General features: G+C 44.1%; 1 non-coding gene across 1 annotated transcript; it reads right to left on the bottom strand.

Annotated features, from left to right (window-relative positions):
* Positions 1-665: 665 nt before the first annotated feature.
* Positions 666-772, bottom strand: LOC126025806 (U6 spliceosomal RNA). The gene has a single exon (XR_007501526.1). It is a non-coding gene; the product is annotated as a U6 spliceosomal RNA (small nuclear RNA).
* Positions 773-5,385: the final 4,613 nt, after the last annotated feature.

The raw sequence follows: 5,385 nt of genomic DNA, 5'->3' as shown, positions 1-5,385 counted from the left end.
TTTTGGGGCCACACCCAGTGTTGCTCAGGGGTTACTCCTGGCTGTCTGCTCAGAAATAGTTTCTGGCAGGCACGGGGGACCATATGGGACACCGGGATTCGAACCAACCATCTTTGGTCCTGGATCAGCTGCTTGCAAGGCAAAAAACACTGTGCTATCTCTCCGGGCCCAGTTTTAATGAATTTCTATCCTGTTTTCCAGACAAGCTGACCCAGAGGACTTCCCCACCAACAGTCAGTACAGTTCTTTCTTCACTATATCTCCACTAACACAGGTTCTTTCTAGTAGTTTTGTTAGTTTGGTTGGTTGGTTTGGTTTTTGGGCCACACCCAGTGATGCTCAGGGGTTGCTCCTGGCTCTGCGCTCAGAAACCCCTCCTGGCAGGCTCGGGATATGGGATGCTGGGAATTGAACCCAAGTCTGTCCTGGGTCAGCTATATGCAAGACAAATGCCCTACTGTTTCTTTTTCATAGTATTTTTTTTTGGGGGGTCACACCCGGCAGCACTCTGTGGTTTCTCCTGACTGTGCTCAGAAGTCACTCCTGGCAGACTCAGGGGACCATATGAGATACTGGGATTTGAACCACTGTCCTTCTACATGCAAGGCAAACGCCCTACCTCCACGCTATCTCTCGGCCCCCTTTTTCTTGTAGTTTTCTTTTTTTATAATATGGAACGCTTCACGAATTTGCATGTCATCCTTGCGTAGGGGCCATGCTAATCTTCTCTGTATCATTCCAATTTTAGTATATGTGCCGCCGAAGCGAGCACTTTTTCTTGTAATTTTTATATGTGCCATTCTCAGTAGTGTGAGATGAGATCTTGTTGTTGGTTTTTTGTTTTGTTTTGTTTTTTTGGTCACACCCGGCAGTGCTCAGGGGTTACTCCTGGCTCTATGCTCAGAAATCGCCCCTGGCAGGCACAGGGGAGTATATGGGATGCCGGGATTCGAACCACCGTCCTTCTGCAAGAAAGGCAAATGCCTTACTTCCATGCTATCTCTCCAGCCCCAAGAGGTCTTGTTGCTTTGACCTGCATTTTTCTGACAATAAATATCTACCCTCTGTCCTCTTTAAGAAAGCATACATTAGTTACCTCTCTCCATGCTTGATGAGATTATTGTTTTTCTGTTGTGTTTTATGAGTGCTTTATATATCTTGGATATTTGCCCTTTATCTGATATATTGTGTGTAAATATTTTTTCCTTCTTGTGGAGTGTCTTTTTATTTTAATTTGACATTCTTTTATTGGACAGAAAGTTTTTCGTTTGATGTAGTACCATTTGTTTACTTTCTTTCTTGCTATTTTTGTCAATGGTCTTGAACCTTTGAAAACACAACTGAAGTCCATATACTGGGGAGTTAGAGTTACACTTATTTCCCTCAGTCTGTTTTATGAATTCTGGTCTAATCTTGAGGTCTTTAATTTACTGTGAGTTAGTTTTTGTAAATGGTGGAAGGAAAAGTTTCAATTTCATTTTGAATGTTTTGCTTATGATTGTCCAGTTTTCCCAACACTGTTGCTCATTACACTACACACACCCAGGTCTTTTGTCTTTGAGTAACTGTTTATATACCTGAGGGCTTAACTCTGGCTTTCAATTGGTTATATATTCTTTCTTTTGTTGGGAGCACACACCCAGCAGCGCTAAGATGTTACTCCTGGCTCTGTACTCAGGGATCACTCCCAGAAGTGTTCAAGGGACCATATGGAGTTCTGGGGATTGAACGTAAGTTGGCCACATGCAAGGCCAGTGCCCCCTACCCACTGGCCCTAAGCCAATTTTTTGAACCAAAAAAAAAATTGTGTTATTATTATCTGATAAATACAATGGTTGGGGACAACATCGAATGCTGTGCTGAGAAATCTGAGCAACAGAAAAACAGACAAGAATTTGAGCAGATGAAGCTTTGAACAAAATCATATCTAACCTGAGCATATAACTCTAGTGGCAGTGGGTAGTGGGCAGGAGAGGAGGGCAGAGAGTGTATACAGATGGAGAGCCAGGGGTACAAAGGCAAGCCAGTCATAGCCCTTTCCTCAAGGAGCACAGAGAGTGCCAGGGAAACCAGTCCTATGCTTGTAGACTTGGAGAGAGAAAGGCAGCATAATAGAACCTGTGACTAGAACTCATTCAGGTGGCATCAGGAAAATAAGGGTTTCATTTTCACAATTGCAATATGAGTTCCTGTTCTTATATTTACTTCTCTGGATTGTATGAGGATGAAATCATTGTAGGAAAGGAAAGTGTTTAGCAAATGTCCAAAGCCCTGGTCAAGCTTCATTACTATTCAAACAGACATTCTGGGCTTGTCCTACCTCCAGGGTGGAAGAATTTAATTGCATGCTGGAGGGATTTGGATATTGTTTGGTTTGGGGACCACACTCAGCTGTACTTGAGACTTACTCCTGGCTCTGTGCTCAAGAGGAACCATATACAGCACTGAGGATTGAACAAGACAAGAACCGTTCATTACTCACTATATTATCTCTCCAGCACTGCATTTTTGTTCTATTGCAGTGGTTGGCAAGCCATGGCTTGCGAGCCACATGCGGCTCTTTCCACTTTTTAATGCAGCTCTTCTCTGTGCCTGGCGACCGCCCCAGGAGACAGGACTCTGCTCCTAGTCTCTGTCAGTGCGAGCCCTGTGTGGCTCTCAAAATAAATTTCAATCGTGGTTTTGGCGAGATTTGGCTCAATTGAAAAAAAAGGTTGCCCACCACTGTTCTATTGCATCAAGGTAAGGGAAATTTAGAGGGATTTTAGAGGGATAGCTGAAAGATGAGGGACCATGTCCCTGAGATTGCAGAGCAGTCTGTGTGCCCATCTCCTAAAAGCAGAGCTGAAACCGAAACCTTGTTATTTTTCTATTTTAACCCAATGAAGAATCGACTCATCTTGCCCTCCCCTAGTTTCATCTCCACTGTGCCATCTTTTCAGTCCTGCCACAAAACCTGTGGCTTTTTGAATTGAGAGACCAACAGCCTGGAACACAGATGCAAACTGGAGGAAGTCTTGCTTGAAAGGTAATGAGCTATGTTCAGAGACAGGTTCTGGCACCAGGGCTAGGGTAAGCTGCAGGAATAAGAACTCATTCTTGAAACTTAACAGACCTCAGCTTTCTTCCCAGTCTATGATCTGGAGGCCAGTGATCTCCCACATTCTTGGGTCCCTAGGATGCCTGGAATTGCAGGGGTATGAGAATTCCAAAGATGACATCAGGAGCTAGACAAGGGATCATACAGGATAATACAGGATCATTACATTGGATGCAGAGGTTTGACTACAATACTGGTTATGAACCTATGGCCCTGGTTTGCAGTGTTCACCACAGAGAAACATCTTCACCACCGGCTCCAGAACACCTGTCTACAGGGAAGGTACATGTCTTGTATGCTGCCAGCATGCTCAATGTTGATTGCTAGCACTGTATAAGGTCCACTGAACACTGCCACTCTGAGCATGGCTAGGTGTGATCCAAATCTCTTGTCCTCCTCCACCCCCAAAAAAGAATAGCATTGACATTCATTGAGTGTCATCAGGCCTCTTCACTCTTGCATCTTCCCTAGAATACTGTAAAATAAATAAATATTTTTTGTTGTTTTATTTATTTTTTTTTGGTCACACTCGGCAGCGCTCAGGGGTTACTCCTAGCTCTATGCTCAGAAATCACTTCTGGCAGGCTCGGGGGCCCATATGGGATGCCGAGATTCGAACCAGTGACCTTCTGCATGCAAGGCAAATGCCTTACCTTCGTGCTATCTCTCCGGCCCCAAATGATTATTTTTATTTATTTATTGCAGGGTCCAGAAACCCCCCAGGGGGGACCCGGCCAGCAGGAATTAGCTGGGAAGGCTTCTCAGACGACTGCACTCCTATTTTGCTGAGTAGAAGAACAACCACACCTGTAAAAAATCTGAGAGAGGTTAATAATAAAAGATCCAAGGCAGCGTCTCACTGCTCAAAGACATTTATTGAGGTGTAACCTCTTCTTTTATAGTGAAGGAGAAGGGGGCAGTACAAGGTGTTGTCAATCATACTTTTGGCGCGAAGGCTCATAAGGAAGTGGGCAGTGGGCTAGGGCTGGATGACCTTTAAGCTATACTGAACGTGCTGTTTCAATGGAAACTTCTAGTGTCCTTCTAGCTGCATTCCTAATTGCTTGACTATCAGGAAATGGTGCAATATGTGCTTGCCTAGTGATCTTGAACAGACAATATAGCATATACTTATTGATAACAGCCTAAATTACTCCGGAATGTGGTCTTAAGGAATGGGGCCTAGTTTCTGATAACTGGACCAGGCAGTTTTTTCTCTCCTCCGGGCTTATAGCTAAATTAAGTCCTGCAGCTACATTCTTTTCTCTTAGCTCAGAAATTTACAGCAAGATTGCATATTGCTTTTAGGTGAAAAGCTGGGCTATGGCAGAGAGAACAGCAAAATGTCCTCAAACAAGTCAGTCCCCAACATCTCCCCCTTTCTCTTCTAATAAAAGAAGGAAAGTCGTGAGCGGGTGGAAGAACCGTGTCTTAGGCATACAAGGTTTGACCAGGTCGGACACGGCCAAAGCCGCATTTAAAAGGTGGCTACAAACGCCGTGGGTGTGCGCAGAGATCCGAATTATACGTTGTAGCCTTTTAGGGCCGTGCCCTAACTGGGACCTTGCTAATCCCGTCGTAGGTGTCTCCACAGCCGAGAGCACAAGTGCCGGAGCGAGCTCCGTCTGTTAGCTATGCGCTCTATCTCCTGGAAACTTAGTGGCTGGATAGGCGGCTTGGTGACTAGAGCCAAGTTTTCACAGGAGTCACGCGGGGTTAGACGCTGGTAGTTAACCTGAATAGAGGTTTTTGCCTTTTCATCTACCTGGTTTTTAATAAAGGCAGTAATTTTGCGGAAAATCCATGGGCCAAGAGAAAAGAGCAGCATGAGGCTAATAAGAGGGCCCACAACGGTGGACAAGATTGTGTGGAACCAAGGGGAAGAGAAAAACCAATCCTGGTACCAACCTTGTTCTTCATCGAAATGTTTTTCAAAATCTTTTATACCATCACCAATGTGTTGAACGCTATCTCTAACTAAACCTGTTTTGTCTTTAAAAATACAACATTGTTCCTTAAGGGCTACACAGACTCCCCCTTTCTTCAAAAAAAAAGGAAACCAAATTAAGGCATGGTGGTTTTGCTGCACTATCTTTGCTAGGGATTTAACAATGTGCTTTAAGTGTTGTAAACTTAGTTTAAGTTTGTAAACATTATTAACAACAGTTATACTTAAGGCATTGACAGATTTTAGAGTATGAACCAATGAATAAATTATTGTGCTTACAGCGGTAGCACCCAGGCCTATGATTAAGGGGGGGTGGAGCAGGTTTGACAGGTAAGTT

This window comes from Suncus etruscus, chromosome 1 (assembly GCF_024139225.1).
Source record: "Suncus etruscus isolate mSunEtr1 chromosome 1, mSunEtr1.pri.cur, whole genome shotgun sequence".
In the NCBI taxonomy this organism is placed as follows: Eukaryota; Metazoa; Chordata; class Mammalia; order Eulipotyphla; family Soricidae; genus Suncus; species Suncus etruscus.
The sequence above is the reverse complement of the archived record's forward strand: the minus strand, read 5'-3'. Positions and strand labels throughout refer to the sequence as shown.